Source organism: Brienomyrus brachyistius, chromosome 7, assembly GCF_023856365.1.
Source record: "Brienomyrus brachyistius isolate T26 chromosome 7, BBRACH_0.4, whole genome shotgun sequence".
Taxonomy (NCBI): domain Eukaryota; kingdom Metazoa; phylum Chordata; class Actinopteri; order Osteoglossiformes; family Mormyridae; genus Brienomyrus; species Brienomyrus brachyistius.
The window spans coordinates 14,745,849-14,764,762 of NC_064539.1; the positions used below are offsets into that span (position 1 = coordinate 14,745,849).

Here is an 18,914-nt window from a genome sequence, read left to right on the forward strand (position 1 = left end):
GGGGTAAGACATGCACGCAGGATGTCAGCACTGTGCCGTCAGGGTCCCCTGACTCACTACCAGAGATGAAGTCATACCCTGTTGTTCCCCACACCATGATTCCAAGAGAAATACCGGAGTGTCTCTCCCCTCAGCACCGCTACATGCACACACGATGGTCGTCCGTGGTAATGCAGAACTGAGATTCATCTCTGAACATGGTACGATGCCACTCGTCACCAGTCCATGCCTCCTGGTTACGGCACCACTTCAAACGCAGCCGTCTCTGCACTGGTATTAACAGCAGCCTACACATGGGACGGTGAACCTGTAGTTCGGCTGATGTCAGGCATTAAGACGTGGTGCGGGATGACACAGTGTTCTGGAGAATCCAATTTCTGAATGGCAGACGCAGATGTCATGGGGATCTATAATGCTTGGCACGCAATACGATGATCCTCCCTTGGTGTGGTCTCTCTTGGATGACTAAAAGCTTCCCGACGTGTGTGGGTGCCTCACGTGACCATTTTTTCCAATATCAGGCAAATGTGACATTCGCAAGCCCCACATGCCAGGCAATCGCATTATATGACCACCTGGCCTCATGCAAATCCACAATGCGACCTCTAGTAAACTCTATCAAGTGCTGGTAACGCTGTCTAATGCATCTACGATGCAACCTATGTGTCTGGTGACTAGACATGGCAGCTCCTTGCAAATCTAATAATTTACATACCCATTGCTAGTCAGCATGTGTACCAAATTACATCCAAATCAAACCATTACTTCTGGGTGCTTAACTTTTTTTGTCACTAAGTGTATTTTCAAATAGAAACACAGAGAAGAAACAATTTAAACTTTGTGCTGAACACTACAATTTACATGGATATGTCATGTGGGACTGACAAGCTGTTATCCATCCATCCATCCATTTTCCAAACCGCTTATCCTACTGGGTCGTGGGGGGTCCGGAGCCTATCCCGGAAGCAATGGGCACGAGGCAGGGAACGACCCAGGATGGGGGGCCAGCCCATTGCAGGGCACACTCACACACCATTCACTCACACAGGCACACCTATGGGCAATTTAGCAACTCCCATTAGCCTCAGCATGTTTTTGGACTGTGAAGGGAAACTGGAGAACCCGGAGGAAACTGACAAGCTGTTAGTCTGATCATATCTAAATTGCCGATAATGGGTATGTGACCTTTGATGGACTGGTGTTCTGTACCTCAGCCTTATGCTGCCTGCATCATTTCACCGACACTCTCCAGTTTTACAACAATACAAACTACTAAATTTAGGGTAATGGATACACTCTTACAACATTTCAAAATAAGTCTTCAGTATATTATTTTATTATTATAAGTGGTGGGATTTCATTGCAGGCATGTAAATTCTTGTTTTGTAGAACACTCCTTTAATGGATAGATTTCTGATGTTTGAGCTGTCAGACTTTTTATTATTGGCAACTCTTACCTTCCTCCCCATGAAGTGGTGTCTTGTGGAGCTATGAGATTCCTTTGGCGTGAATCAGACAGCTCTTTATGAACAAGCTAACAAGCGTGCATGTCCTTGAACTCTGTTGTTATATCTCTGAAGGCCCCATTGACAGACTATATATTCCATCCATCCATCCATTTTCTGAAACCACTTATCCTATTCAGGGTCGTGTGGGGTCCAGAGGCTACTGGTACAAAGCAAGGAACAACCCAGGATGGGTCGCCAACCCTTTGTAGGACTATATATTCTGTAGGCTAAAATGACCTACTCATATATACAAACTCAGACAGGTTTGTTTTACACTGTTTTAAAACAAATCTACAAATTTTAAACTGCCACTGTAATATACACATTGCTATTGTGGTGCCTTAATAATAGATGCCAGTGTGTATATTTCTACTTAAAAAACCAGACAGCTACATTTATATTGAAATGTTCAACATAAATATGTAGGAAAAAAACACAGGATTTTTTAAATATATGTATAATGTCATGTCTAACGAAAGCCAATATTATCACAAGGCATTAAGCACAAGCCAAAAACTGAACTTGATGAACAGGCCCATGCTTTACTTTTACAGAAAATGTTTCTTGAGAGCAAAATAAGGCTTTTCCTCCAAAGGTCTTTGGAAACAGACTAACAGCACTTTTGTTTTCTGAACACAATTTTGTGGGATAGGCTACACAATTTTCCAGTCTGAAGACACCACAAATTTGATGTCAAGAATGACTGTTGTCTTGGCACCACACGAAACACAAAACAAGAAAGATTCAAACACATGCACATTTCTGCTCTTACTTCTTTCTGAACAATGCGCTGCCTGAAGTTCATTGTGTCTCACACATCGGCAGCAATGTGGATGTGAAAGGTGGTGTGCTTAGGACTAAGTGTCCAAATCACGATGGAAAGATCCATAGTGGTGTTGGGTTATTTCTGGACAGTGTAGGAATGAATAACTGTCTGTAGCTCACCATGGTCTGGCAATGGCTGTGTCATACTTTGACCACAATGACACAGTGATGAGCTTCAGAGCTATGATGATAATCCAAGTGGGTGAAAGACAAAAAAGGGTAAAATGAACAACTAAAACACGCAGGAATGTCTAATTGAGTGTTACCCTCCTTACAAGCAGGGTAGTAAGGATGCACAATGGCACAAATAAAGTTTTCGAGGCATTGGCCCCAAAGTTCAAATGCACCTCTTGTCATTTTGTAAGCCCCTGTGTCAGATCATCCTAGACTTGGGAAAACTGCCATCACACCTGAGGCAGAATGTGCAGTTAGACACGTAAAGTGCCAGCTCCCCTATATTACAAATCAGATCTTTTGTGCCTGTCTTTCACATTTAGGTAAGGTGTGTTCATTCTCCTTTATTTAATACTGGTTTTGCTAAGGAATGGCTGAACACAACAAAGACCGCCCTACTTGCTGTGTTTGGCCTTTATCCACCCTGTAGCATCCAAAGTAAAAAGAAAACAAACCTGCGGTTCTGATCAGTGATTCAGCTGGCGTGTCAGCAATGTTGTCTCAGGGCTCAGATCTAAAAACAATTTGCCTGGTTTAGGGTGTCACATAGTAGACAGGTTTTCTTCAAACTCACAGTGAGAATTTCATATGTGAGGAACTCTGCCTTCAGCTCCTAGGAAAGTTACTCCTCTGATTGTTTTATTAATTTTAAAACATTTAATACTTTAAAACTCTTGATATCTTATTAATCGATGATCCTAAATGACATTTTAATAAATGTTTTTGTTCTGACATAGCATGCAAATAGAATGAAAAAACGTGGTCTCTCATAAACCGTTCCCACTCCATTTCATCTTATTCAGAAATTCAGTTTTCCTTTATGCCCTTCCAATCTTACCCTCCAGTCTTCCTGTATTTCAATATGCCATCCAGCTATTTACAAAAAACACCGCTTGTAAAATTCTGTTTTTCTGACACCAAAGTATATATTTTTCAGTCCAAAAATGGTTAAAATCTCTTCTTCTTCTCATGCTACTTTTGCCCTCCCACTTTGTACATCGCTCATAAGAAAGTGGGCTCACTGGTGCAAAGTTTGTCGCTTACTTCTAATTTAATTAAACCCATGTTGACTTGACAAAGCTGAGCAGGACCTTATTTTAAGCAACCAGGAAGCCACAATTTATAAGATGCTTCTACAGCAATGTGCTTTTGAAAAAAAATCCTGATAAACTAATCCCAGATGAAAACATATGCTTCTCAAACACAGACACACAGACACGAACACACAGAGAGATTAGGTATGTATATCATTCTGGGGACTCTCCATTCATTTGTATGACATAACCCTAGTCCCAACTATGACAACCATAACACCTACCCAGCACTAACCTTAACAATAAATAACCAAACAAAACACATGATAAATCCTTCTGCAAATCTTAACTATTGTTAGTGTAGAAAGGAATAATTAAATTCTAAGCTTAGTTCATTATCAGCCTTAATCAATAGAAGGCAACTTGGTCAATGACCCAGTGTTATACTAAAATAAAGCAGCAATGTGTCTACCCAGAAGAGGCTGAATTACTATCTGCACTTAGGATTTGGTCAATACACGTTGTGCAACATACAGACCTAGTTGTGTGACCCTGCTCACATACAACCTAATTTGTCCTCTGTTTATCTCTGGAAAATATTTAAAGGTATAGGAACATATTACGGCTGTGTTGATCCTGTTTTCTCTGAGAAACCACACACAGTACAGTTACAGCTTGGTGTTTCAATGATAACATATTTCCCCATTTTTTTGTTGAACTTACTCAGCATACTGGAACAACTCTTGACCCTATTGGGGTGGATAGGCTGATATTTATGGACTGATTTTTGCCCAAAACAGTGAATTCTTTGTCAAGCTCTTACCTATATAAAAATGTAAATACTTTTTCTTCTACACCATCTCGGACAGATAAGTACAACTACATCATCAACTAACCCCGTAAATAGTGCTCCAGTGTGGATTAGCTTGGCGGTAACAAATTGAGCATGAAATTAGACATTTTTATGTATAACAAGATTAAACAAATAAACCCAATTAGGCATTCTTTCTCAGTTACTAATGGAAAAGACTAAAAAAACAAGGGTGTGGGAGTTAGTCTTGGTTAATTACACTGCCATTACTTTCCAGTGAGTAAGCAGAAATGCAGCCTTCAGTTCCAAGCATCACAAAATATCCACAAAAACAACAGAATCCATCATATTCGCCTTATCTGAGTGAAGTACAGCATGACATCAAATGAGCAGCAGAGTCAACTTGGAATATACAAGCAGCAGAAGCTCGTATTTATTTTACTGCTCTTCCTCTAGTCAACCCCCAACCCTGGCCCTAACATTCACATCTCTTCCTCTTGATGTGCGCTCCTCCCTTCATCTTGTCAGCAACCTAGTGCCCTAGCTCCTTGCACAACTTTCTGGCAAAGAACATGCTGCTCAACAACATTAGCAGCCGCCAAAATACATAAAAGACAAAAGTTTTCAAACACCTTCCGTCAGTTTGTAACATTCTCAGTTTTATGGATTGCAGCTTACCCAACAGGTTTGTATAATGTTATTTTAAAAATACACCAGCTGAAATGTGGTGTGATGAGACATCTACATTTAACACTATTATTTTATTAATTCATGTATTTTGGAGGGAGATATTGCTCAATAGCATGCTGTCTCATATGCCTTCCAGCTGTGTGGGACTAGCAGGCCCCTAGATACTTGTAACAGGGAGGAATGTGTGATGCACCAAAGCAATATTATTCCAGTTTGCTAACATGCCAACATAGCACTTGCTGTGCCCAACACAAAACAGATTCCTCTGAGCCAGTTTCACCATTAAGTTTTCACCAGTTTTAAATTCTAAAAGTAAAATAAAATAACATATAATTAGGTATGTGACTATATAACTAAAACAGTTTTCAGTCTAAAGGATACAATACAGTGCTTACCAGCTCTCCATAGCTATTTAAATAACAAAATCACACAATGCTATATAATCTTCCAACAATTAATTCCTATGGTGATATCAAATATTAAACAGATGGTAAATCACACATTTTTTTAGATTAATGTATCATGCCATACACAGACTTGTTTCAAAACAGAACTGAAAATTTTAAAACTAAGTGACTAGAATATTAAAAAGCAATGAAAATAAAACATAGATTAATCAGACACTATTAACGAAATATTAAGTCTGTCTAAAACCCTTCACTTTATAAATGTGTGTACTTGTAATTATTCAGTTCATTTATACAAACGAAGCACACCATTTCCATTGCTTGTTACTTTCACTGTAATAGCATCAGTTTTTAGTACACAAAGGTTTTACCTAATTTTTCTCATAGAAAATAGCAGGAACATTTCTGCATTAAATGTAATGCTAAATGGGCTCCAAAGAATACACTAGGAATATAGAGAGCAACCACATTTGATATCAAGCTATATTATATGTGTTGATCGTGATGTAAAATGCATTAGATGTACTCATGTTAATTCACACCACAGGTATGATTTTGCATGATTTTTCTGTAAAGCTGTTTATCCTATTAAACATTTGCAGATTAGTATTATTATAGAGCAGCACCATATTTTACTGCTAAAAAAGGAAGAGATTGACAACTTGAACAGATGGGTCAGCTGGCTTTTATTCTAACTTAGCTCAGCACAACTTATGAGCTTGGCCAGAGGGGAGGAGCCGGGGCACTGATCAACTAGGCCAGATGGGAGAAACCAGGGCACTGATAAGCTTGGCCAGAGGGGAGGAGCCAGGGCACTGATCAGCTAGGCCAGAGAGGAGGAGCCAGGGCACTAATCAGCTAGGCCAGATGGGAGGAGCCAGGGCACAGAACAGCTAGGCCAGATGGGAGGAGCCAGGGCACTGATCAGCTAGGCCAGAGAGGAGGAGCCAGGGCACTGATCAGCTAGGCCAGATGGGAGAAGCCAGGGCACTGACAAGCTTGGCCAGAGGGGAGGAGCCAGGGCACAGAACAGCTAGGCCAGATGGGAGGAGCCAGGGCACTGATCAGCTAGGCCAGAGGGGAGGAGCCAGGGCATTGAACAGCTAGGCCAGAGAGGAGGAGCCAGGGCACTGATCAGCTAGGCCAGATGGGAGAAGCCAGGGCACTGATAAGCTTGGCCACAGGGGAGGAGCCAGGACACTGATCAGCTAGGCCAGAGAGGAGGAGCCAGGGCACTGATCAGCTAGGCCAGAGAGGAGGAGCCAGGGCACTGATCAGCTAGGCCAGATGGGAGAAGCCAGGGCACTGATAAGCTTGGCCAGAGGGGAGGAGCCAGGGCACTGATCAGCTAGACCAGAGGGGAGGAGCCAGGGCACTGATCAGCTAGGCCAGAGGGGAGGAGCCAGGGCATTGAACAGCTTGGCCAGAAGAGGGGAGCCAGGGCACTGATCAGCTAGGCCAGAGGGGAGAAGCCAGGGCACTGATCAGCTAGGCCAGAGAGGAGGAGCCACAGCACTGATCAGCTAGGCCAGATGGGAGGAGCCAGGCCACTGATCAGCTTGCACAAACAAGAAGACCCAGGGCACTGATCACCTAGGCCAGACGGGAGGAGCCAGGGCACTGATCAGCTAGGCCAGAGGGGAGGAGCCAGTGCACTGATCAGCTAGGCCAAATAAAAAATATATAATACTGCAACCTTAATGAGATTTTGTGCCATTTTTAGACACAAACCCACGGAGGAAACAGATATAGTGCACATCATTCTAGTCCATGTGACCTCTGTACTGTAATATTATTACACGGAATACAAGGCACATGAAGCCAATAGACAAACCCTGTATATAACTTTGTCATACATGTACTAAGGCAATGTATCTGACAAGTTTTGGTTTTTAGAAGGAGTCCATTTATATTTCAGTAGGGTAATTACAATATCTAATGAAAGCTTAATGTCTGCATAATTTAAGCTTTACCTTTGTGCTGATCCTAGTGTCTGACTTAAACAATATCAATACCAAGAGATTAAGAAAATACTGATAAAACACTGAACATATTGAAATGAATTAATAATTATTGTCCAAAATGTTATCTAGACAGGAAAAAAAGTACAAGCATGCTAGGTTTCACTTGACAACACAGTAACACCTCTTTTATCACTATTAAAATTCAAAAGAATGGCATGCTCTACTGGTAAATTTTAGAAATTGAATATGTTATATATTGAATATTTACACGTTTCTGGTGTAAATAACTCATTTGTCTCACTGTTGTTCATATTTAGGGGAGACTGGGTATGGTTGTAACATGGGGAAAGTTGTAACGCCACTAATTCCACCAATCAGGGATAGGATAAGAGTCATGTAGTCATTTCATTGTTTACATACTTCCTCCCTAAACCCACATGATGAATATCATGGCTAGAAACAGGTACATGTAGATTTTACAAATAAAAACAGATTTTGAGGTAGTAAAGAATTTTTTTTTTGAACAAGACTATATTTTGTTTAGTATTTATACTATTGTAGATAAAATCATACGACTTATATAAGATTAAATTATAGTTAAACTGGTATAGGTAAACTGTGATGTATTATTCTCCTGCTAATTGCCTAGACAGTGGAAAAGAAAGACCGAAAGAGGTGCATCTGCTGAGGTCACAAGGAAGGGCAAGTCAATCAGGTCAGTTGTGAAGGCACACAGGATCTGCCAAGTAACATTGAGCAGATACTGCAAATCACTGCAGAAGCTGAGAGACCAGGGGTCCGGTGATCTTCCCAGTATAGGTTACCACAGCAGCAACAAAGTTTTCTCGGAGGTGCAGGAGAAGGTGCTGGCAGAATATTTGACTCAGGCAGCAGAACTGCATTATGGACTGACAGACTCTGGGCCCACCAAGCCTGCACTCCAGGGTTACCAACATTCATTTTAGAATTTAGTGATCAATGGTCATTGTTGACACACCACAGCACACAACAATGAAATGTGTCCTCTGCATTTAACCCATATGTGACAATGTGACATAGCAGGGGGCAGCTAATTCAGCACCCAGGGAGCAGTGGTTGGGGACAGTACCTTGCTTAGGATACCTCAGTGGTGCCTTGCTGGTCAGGGATTCGAACCTGCAATCTTTCAATTACAAGTGCTCTTCCCCATAACCATCAAGCCACCAATGCCCGTTTATCAGCATTGTGACTCTGATTAAGAATACACACATTATTTTTATTATACTTACATGTTTTTTTTTTGCAAAGATGCATGTACTGTAGAGTGTTAATTAAGCATTATGGACGTTTGTTCTAGCAGACTAGTGGATTTAAGTTATGGTAAGTCACAGAGACATTGTTCTGAATTGTTTGCTTATTTCAATAAACCTCTTTTGAAGTATATAGCATGGTGTGGCCAATGTTTTTGCTTCTTTTGTCTAACTGTTACAACTTACCCTAGCATGTGTTACAACCTACCCCACTACTGGGGTAAGTTGTAAAGGAACACCATGTATTTGTCATGAACTCACGAGGTCTGTGAAATTCTTGCAGAGATTTGACTTGGTGCCGTTTGTAGCAAACAAATGTGGGCACTTCATATAAAAGTTTAAAAACTCTAGCTCAAAAATTCAGTGAGTTACAGGTGGTTAAAGAAAATGTGTTTCAACCATGCCCGCTCTCCCCTATATTTTCTGTATGTATTGATCAGAGTTATTCCTACAAATGCCGTTACATGCAATGTGGTTAAAAAATACTGGGCAGGACCGAGGCTTTGTTAAAAGATCCGTGCCGAAATAAATTATCTTTAAAAAAAGAGGCAAAGTAAGTTCGATGAATTAAATAAATTCCCGAAGCGATATCAGGACCGTAAAAAGGCACAAGAAATTCCGTTTCTGCTTTAGCACAGCCTACTGAGCAAAACAACAACATCGGCAAAATGAAACTTCAGTGAACCCCACCTTCGGACTAGAGACAACATGCTTTCATTCTGATAATAACACAAATGTTCACAATACTTATTATAGTAGCATAAACAATTTCGACATAAAGTATGTACATATATATATATATATACATGGTTTATGATTGTCTCCGAAAATAAAGAAAAAAACTTTTTAGTAAATAAGGGCGGATCGTATAAAAATCGAAACACTTTTTTTCAATCTGTGGTCAATCTTCAATCAAATCTTAGTTATAATTTATATAAAATAGGAGAACGTTGATCCATTCTTTTCAGTAGTAACGAAATGTTTCTTTGTTTGGAGATACTTTTGTAAGTGCATTGGCATTTGCATAAAAATGAATTCCCAAATCATATTCAATTTTATTTGCAATACAGATGGATATTCTTACCTTTAATGGTGTGTTACTGCAGAAATCTGTGCGGGTTTCACCGCCACGTCCTCCTCGCTAAATACGAAATAGCAATACTTCACTACCCCTCCACCCTTCTTTTAATAGTTCGCGATTCTTCTTCTAGTGTGTCTTTTTTTTCAAATCCTCCCAACTACCCTGACCCAATTCACCCAATACGGTTCTCGTTCATGGTGGGGGGATTATTGATTTTTGATCGGGAAAACAGCCATCTGGCTCTCTATCCTATTTTAAATATGCCAAAGCTTTTAGAACAGTGAAACACAAACTGCCTGTAGCAGTGGGCGACTTTGTGCCCTGGTGCTGATGTGGGTTTTTACCTCCTTTTGTTGCTGTCACGCCTAAAAAAGAAACACAGCACGATTGTTGTGGTTATATATAACTCCTTTTAAATTATTTCCCTTGATTTTATAGGCTATATTAAAAAAAAATTTAGTTGTACATATCATTATTCATTTACGCGTGAAGTAATGATCTGAATATTACATGGTTTATGTTATATAGTGTGGTTACATTTCTTTGCTAAACAAAACAAGCAAAGCATTGTTTAACTGATAACAGTTTACTTTTGATCACATCGTTGCGTCATGTAAGTAACATATGTTACTTTCTCTATGCCTTGGAAATACACAAACTATAAACACTGACATGTTTGACAATGGAAATACAATATGAAGTGAGCTTTGAACGATTTTTAAAGAAAGATATCATCATTAGTTAATCTGCTAAGTCAAGGATCCTTTATCTCACCAGCTTCATACGGAGAAATACTATGGATTCGTTTGGGGTCGTTGTCTCTCTCAGTGGCTGCTACGCCCGATAGTACCAGCCTACTTCAATGAAACACGGCTACACATTCCTCCGTCACTCACAACAATCACCACACCTATCCATTCATAAAGTAGCACCAGACCCCATTCGGTTATACTAGGACATGTCTTGCATACTATGATTAATAATGCAAGTTTCAAAGTCATTTTATTAACGATATAAAAGAGTGATATATATAGTTCCACCCATCATCCATCCATCCATCCATAATGTAATCCAAAAAATAATTACAATATTCCTTTAACTTTGTTCAACCTTAGCCACCTCAAGCAAAACCCATAGTGGAACCCTAAACTTATGTAAAATAATCACACTAAGCACAACCAATATGCAGAGAAAGTGAATTTTCACAAACAAAAAAAAAATAGAGACCCACAAGAGACAGAGAAGCAAAGACTGGACAACGTCTCATTTGACCAGGAGAAAGGGGAAGATGGGCAAGACCTGCCTCAACCTAAAAGTCACAGTGAACTTTTTTGAGTTTACAAGACCAGGGGTACCTGAGCAATTACTAAAGCACAGGCTAAACACACTGTGGCAAGGTTTCCATCCATCCATCCATTTTCCAAGCTTGTCCTACTGGGTCGCGGGGGGTCCGGAGCCTATCCCGGAAGCAATGGGCACGAGGCAGGGAACAACCCAGGATGGGGGGCCAGCCCATTGCAGGGCACACTCACACACGATTCACTCTCACATGCATTCCTACGGGTAATTTAGCAAGTCCAATTAGCCTCAGCATGTTTTTGGACTGTGGGGGGAAACCAGAGTACCCAGAGGAAACCCCACGGCGACATGAGGAGAACATGCAAACTCCACACACATGTGACCCAGGCGGAGACTCGAACCCGGGTCTCAGAGGTGTGAGGCAACAGTGCTAACCACTGCACCACCATGCCACCCCGCAAGGTTTCCAACTCTCACATATCTTGCATGGCACTCCCTCCTTCAGACTCTCACACTAACGCTAGAAATCTTAAGGCAAATATGTACTATTCCATTATAAACCTAAAATTAACTAGGCCTACATCAAAAGCACTGGTATAGTCTGTAAACCCTACAGACTGTTTACAAGCCAATAAAACTGTTACATGCATGTAAATGCGTGTGCAGACTAGTCTCCACTAACCAAAGTTGGCAGCCCCCCAGCTAATTACAGTTAAAAGAAAGTAATGAAAATTGAGTGGTAATCAGTTATTGAAGGAACAGCATAGTCTGAGGTAGACAGAATGCTATACACTTTACTTTAGGAGCCGTATGTCCACCTTTGTTGAATGGCACTATGTTTCTGACAGGCTGAAACTGACTGATGGCAAAATGAAGTGGTTGAGGCCAAAAGCAAGGCAGATATGCAGCAGCTATCATATATGATTTTTGAATATGAACATTTAAGATACATAGCTGTATGAATATGAGAAAATGAATTTGAGGAAAACGGAGCAATAATATTTAAAAGCTATATTGAGAAGCTGTAGTATAAATACGTAAGTTACAAAAAACATAGAGTACCCAATAAAGAACTAGTACACTTCAAGTCAACACTAAGTTCCCTAGTTGCTAAATTTGAGCCTGGAAATCTACCAAAAAGTGACAGACCTCTTCCAAAGAGAATTAAAACTAAAAGGTGCTGTCCCCTAGCATGCAGATGGACATGTCACAAACCATCATTACAGAGAAAAATATTTGGTGAATTGTATTGACTGAGCATTTATATACAAGTGCGATACTTTGAAGTACACATTTACAGGTCATACCATGAGTAGAGGTACTATGGACAATTTGTTGCCACTAGAATGGAGTCTTTTGTGTATATGATACATGCTACCATAAAATTTTATTCATAAAACAGGAAACATGCTATTTGAAGAGAAGAGGTATTGCATTAAGTATAGAGCTCATATGAGACCTCCATATCTTAAATTCAGAATTAAAATATGAATCTGATGAGTAAACAAAAATGACACTGCAGTCCATCAATAATCATCCATCCTGAACCGACTACAGTGAACTTGGAGTCTCTTTCCAGTGTCATGCTGAGAAGAGATGTGCAGACAGGACCATGGCAAGCTGTGGAGGACCAGGAGTGCAGGGCAGCATCAGCCTGGCCCTGCTTCCTCCTGTTTCATCTTCCAGCACCATATCCCATACAGGGATGGCACCGGTGTGATAATCTGCATGGTGGGTGGCTCCACTACCTTGTCAGGATCGTCAGGCTCCTTCAGATCACTGTCACTCATTGGGTGAATTAGCAGATTGTCCATGAACCACTGAGCAGGCAAGAGGCTTGGGTTGAGGAAGCAGACTGGGTGTTATACTTTAGATCAGGCAGGCAGAGATGTGGAGCGCTAGGAGTTGTGGGGTATAGTCACTAGATTATTTGGAGAGTCCTGTTATTCGTCCTGACATAAAGGATGAAAGACTCAAGGGCAGGTGCCAGGAGAACAAAAGGGGTTTTATTATTAAAACAGGAGCAGGGAAACACGAGGGGTCAAAACGGGTCGACTAACTCTGGGCACAGGCAACAGAGGGACTGACGTTAATGACTGGACTGGGGAACACAGGACTGGGAAGCTCTTATATACGGTATCAACGAGGGACCAATACAATTCAGGTGTTGATGTTTACCACATTCGGATCAGGGATCCGACAGGACACAGCTGGGAAGAAAACAGCGATTCCAGAGGACCAGCAGCGACCCCTGTTGGTCATACTGGGGGATGGGTAGGACAAGCCCTGACACCCAGAAGTAACGGGCACATGGGAGAGTATGTCCTGGACCGGATGTAGGTCCAGGGCAGGGCACACATAGCAATTTTAATAGACTAGGTGACCACAACTTCATATTTTTAGACTGTGGGAGGAAAGCCACCCAGACAGGGAAACATGCAAGCTTACATAATGACAGGGGAGGGGTGTGAACACTGTCTGAGGCCACAGCCACCATTCCACAGTTTCTGCATGGGTAAGTAATAATACAATGAGCAACTTTTAAGAAAGTTAGACCGTAATTAAATGAACTATAAATATATGGTGGTTTTGTAGTACTCAAGACCATTATGTGTTTCACCACACCAAATCAAATTTTAATGAGGAATTGTCATTATCTACAGTAATCACTTTCAAGCTTGCTGGCCAGGATAAATATGATAAAAGTGCTATTTCTTTTGAATAATGCCACCTTATCATAGCATTAGCTGGGAAATTGGGACAGACAGAAAATTATGCCAATAGGAATCAGAACAACTGCTGTAAAATGACCAAGCAATAATAATTCTAATATTATTAGAGAGCCTTATCATAGCCTTTTTATATTATCCATCCATCCATCCATTTTCCAAACCGCTTATCCTACTGGGTCGCGGGGGGTCCAGAGCCTATGGGCACGAGGCAGGGAACAAGCCATTGCAGGGCACACTCACACATGCAATTTAGCAACTCCAATTAGCCTCAGCATGTCTTTGGACTGTGGGGGGAAACCGGAGTCCCCGTAGGAAACCCCCGCTATGAGAACATTTTTTTGACAAGTCCTATCAAATTTATTAATGTCAGAAGTTAATCATTAGTCATTAAATCTGCTTGTACTTTTGATCTCTGAATTCTGAAATGTTTAAATTATTTGGAAAAATGTGCAAATATATACTGTATGCATCACATTGATGGTACTTACAACAAATAACCATACAGGAATATATTTTTTTCTGATATTTGCTTGGAAAGAGTGTCTGCCACTTTGACACACCTCTTTAGGTGACTTCACCACACTCCTTGGACGAAAATGTTTGTGAAACATCCTCTTGAAACACAGTGGGTTAGTTAGGTGAGCAGATAGTACACCTGTTTCTAATGCTTGTATTCTTTTCACAAACATTTTAAGAGCGTTCCACTTGGATACTATACTTCATGTGTGCATCAAACTGTGAAGGGGATCATTCTTTTCTAAAATGATGGGGAACCGCTCCCGCCATTCTCAATAGTTTGTAGTGGCCATTTTTAAAGAGATAAGTAATGGGACCTTAGTAAACTTCCTACATTTTACAAACTGGAACCAACAGCAAATTTGACATGGAGGGAACCCATTGTTGTACAACAGAATATGCACTCAGTGGCCAATTTATTAAGTACACCTACCCATTAAAGCAATCTGGTCCTCTAAAAAGCAAATCATGTGAGATACCCAGTAGAGGAACCAAAGCAAGCTTTCTGAAATTTAAACAGCCTGCTCCTACAAATAGAAAATCATGTGGCTGCAACTGAATACACAGTCAGCGAAAGGGTCAGTGGTGGTTCCTGCATCTTAGATTTATACTCAGTACACCACCCAGAGTTTACAGAAAATGGTACAATAAACTAAACAAACATCATCCAACTCGGTAGTTAGGCGTACCTAATAAAATGGACATCGATTGTATATACCTTAATTGTATATATTATTGATTATGATATCTTTGTTATAGATTACTTGGGTGTTTTTTCCCAGCTTGGAGAAATACATTGGTACCTCAGTACTCAAGCTCATTAAAACTCGAATTTCATAAAAGCCGAACAACCAGTTCGAAAAAAAATTACCTAGAACTCAACCTGAATCTCAGAAGTTGAACCGTGAACGCCGACCTAAGATAACTCGTACGCGCGAGGAAATGAGTCATGCCTTATGTCTCTCAGGGGAAAGAAGGGGCAAAGCTTCAGTCTCAGCCGCGCATTCGCTGTGATAGCATCGTGCATGTTTACACTAGCTGAATACATATATTTAGACCGTAAAAATACATTTGGACAATGACAGATAGTAACTATTATGTAATAAATACATTTATAAGTAAACATTTATTTATTTTAATATAATTAATTATAAATTAGTACATTTAATTATAATAATATTGTCGTGCTGAACGGGGACGAAACGGATTCAAATGCGCAGCCGTCAGGTAAGGCAGACGGACAGTACAATGACCAGATTGGGGAAACAAACTGAAACGCTGACTAAATACATAGGACTAATGACAACAACCAGAAACAGCTGATCACACGGGGATTCCACTCGGAGTTAACGAGGGGGTGTGGCACACGGAAGGAGCGGACGATCGGGGCGGGACACGTTTTTTTTAAACTTTATACATTTATGTTTGGATACACTTATTTTCTTACTTTACTGTTTTGATAAATGTGTTTATTGTAGATATTAGATGTTTATTATAGATGTGTTTAGTACAGTATGTGCTCTTCTTATCCTGTTCATTTTGTGTTTAGATGCTAAAAAAATAGGTGTATTTTTTGGGGCTGGGAACCCCCCATTGGTTTTCCATTATTTTTTATGCGGAAAATTCTATAAGAACTCGAACTTTTTAGGATTCGCACCCGAGTTGTGAACGGATCAAGTTTGAATTTTGAAGTACCACTGTGCCTCTAATTTAGCTGATTTTTGGTGCATTTGGTGCAGGGGGTATTGCATTCTGACTATTGCCAAGAATGTATGTAGAACTGGATCTAAGATTATCACTTGCATTTTCCACATAGATGTCAAAAACTGATAATAATTATAATATATATAAGTCTACCACAAACATACACTTTCTGTGACCTGCTCGTTCGATCCTCCTGTGTGCCATGCCCCCTCATTAACCTCATGTGAATTCCTGATTGTTATCAGCTGTTCCGTGTTTTTGTCATTAAGTTCATGTTCAAATCAGTTTCCCTAGGTCTGTCATTGATGTTGTGTTTCCTCTGGTCCCTTGTCTGCCTGCTTGCCCAAATAAACCCCTTTGTTTTGGACTTCTGTCTGCCTGACCCTGATTCTACGCTCCATATTTCCTGCTCGCCATACCGGTCACAATACTTTCAGCATGATGAGATTCCGGTGACAGCATATCAGCCTCTTCGATTGTATTCTGAGAAACTTCATGCAACTTTATACAATTTACTTAAATATGCAACATAAAGGTCAGGTTGGGGAGCATGCGCTGATTCAGCGCGTTGCCACACCCATCACACAGCGACATTTTTGGGATCCCGGTCGGCGATCCCCCAGGCAGATACACAGTCCAGTCTCACCCTCCAGAAATGGCCATCGATCTACCCCAGCCAGGTGTTTTGTGGGTGTCTCCTTAGCCTGGTCCAGCTGTTTGGGTCATCAGCAATGAGGATCCTGCAAGCCGGATTACCTTTAGAGAAATGCGTCACATGGCCGTAGTGCTGTAATTGATGCTCCCTAACAATGCAGGTAATGAGCCATGTTCGGGATGACTCTAGCAACCACTCGTTCGACCTAAAGTTAAACCAGCGGTACCCAAGGATTCTCCGAAAAAACACAGTACTAAAGAAGTCCAGTCTTCATCTCAGGTCACTGGATAGTGTCCATGTCTCACAGCTACACAAGAAGACAGGGAGCACCAAGACTCTAAAGACTTGGACCTTCGTCCTCTTACAAAGATATTGGGAACGCTACACACCCCTTTCCAGCGACCTCATGACCCTCTATGCTCTTCCAATCCTTCTGCTGACTTCATAGGAAGAGTCATCAGAGACATGAATGTTGCTGCTGATGTAGGTAAATCTCTCAACATGATCAACATTCTTCCCGCAGGCAGACATGCAGGATGTGGTGTCACCTGCTCACAGATTTGTTTAACAAACACCTCCTTATCTGCCCTCAGAGTCCTCACAGCCATCCAGTTCCTAGTACAGACTGGAGTTGCCATCAATCGTGCGCTGCGACTCCTCTCGATAATATAAACATAAAGCACAGACAAAACAAGTTTCTCCCTGAGCCATCTCACCCATCTGCTAGGTTTTCCGCCTGATGGGCCTTCAGTCTGTCAGAAACAAATACCAATGGATATTAGGATGTGGACAGGTCAGATGCCACCAAAGTGCTATATAACAAGAAGCATTCTGATATAATGGATTGGAGAATACAGAGAACAAGAACCCGCCTAGGAACAAGAACCCAATGAGACACTAGGAATCAAGTATCTAAACAAAAAATGAAAATCAAGAAATAAGATATATGAACCAACTATGAGATGGAGAACTAGGAACTAACAAACAATCTATAATAAAAAAGGGAACCAAAGCTCTGAAATCTAACTGATAGAGTAAAGGAAAGTTTGCAGCTAACTAGCTAACAGTTTTGTCAAGAAAACTTTGCACAAGACTGAATATCAAGCAAAATTGACTGGTCATATTCTATACCCCCTGATCTTGGTAACTCCGGGTTCGGGTGTGACCACGGGGATAATCATTCTCGAAACAGGCGAGGCGTTATCTGTGTTAATTTAGTCACAAGCTAACACAGCTGTGTGTGATCCCTGAGTCCTGGAGTCATTTTTGATCATTTCTCTCTTGACACCTAAACTGATCTCTGAGGCATGGATTAGAAAGCTAAGAGATCCCCCCCAAAAAAAAAAAAAAACATTATGGCTACGTTCACACTGCCAGCCGTATCATTCAATTCCGATTTTTTGCTCAGATCAGATTTGTCTCTCTTGATGGTTCACATTCATAACTCCAAGTGACCTGTATCTGACTGTAATGTGAATGCATCGGTCCTCCGAAACGTCACGCATGTGTATATTGATGCGTTTTTTACACGGGTCAACTGCGTCACCAACAACAAAAAACATCATATCTGTGGAACGACTGATGGCATTAAAAATGGAAGCGTTAGTAGCTCACACATGTATCGCACTTTGCTCTGGAGGATGACAAACAGTGAATCAGCTGTACATGAGCAGGTCGAAAAGGAGAAAAAAGTCAGGCGGCTAGCTTTTTCTGTTTTCGCAGTTATTGCTGGAACTCCTGCACCAAGTGAAGTGTGGGTACGAGCCTGCCGGTGCAGTCTGATGATGTCAGCACATGCGTATAAGCAAAAAGCCACATGTATTCCGATCTGAGCGTTCACATTCAGGTTGCATGGCCGCGAAACGGAGTGCTTGTGTGAGTGAATGGTGTGTGAGTGTGACCTGCGATGGGCTGGCCCCTCCATCCTGGGTTGTTCCCTGCCCCCCGCGACCCAGTAGGATAAGCAGTTTGGAAAATGGATGGATGGATGGTTATGTAATCTACAGGACCTTAAAGTACTTATAGGCTACTGAAACAGAACATGAAATACTGCATGAGCTGTTCTTATGTCATGAGTGCATACAAGGCAGATTTACACCAGAGTGTCCTGTCCAGCAGTTTTCCACTTAGACCTGTACCTGACTACTGATGCTGGTCAGAACAATAGAGAGATGGGACATCCTGATAGCATTAATGCCTGCCGTGCTCCAGCTGCCCTTCACTAG

At 41.1% G+C, this 18,914-nt stretch overlaps 1 protein-coding gene across 2 annotated transcripts in view; it reads right to left on the reverse strand.

Annotated features, from left to right (window-relative positions):
- Nucleotides 1-10,048, reverse strand: part of LOC125746885 (rho-related BTB domain-containing protein 2-like) — a 33,826-nt gene extending 23,778 nt beyond the window's left edge. The window contains exon 1 of one of the 2 annotated variants that reach the window (XM_049021493.1): nt 9,787-10,048. The gene's annotated coding sequence lies outside the window, so the exon portion shown is untranslated. The remainder of the gene's footprint in view (nt 1-9,786) is intronic. The other variant, XM_049021495.1, reaches the window with a different exon arrangement.
- Between the last annotated feature and the right edge of the window lie 8,866 nt (nt 10,049-18,914).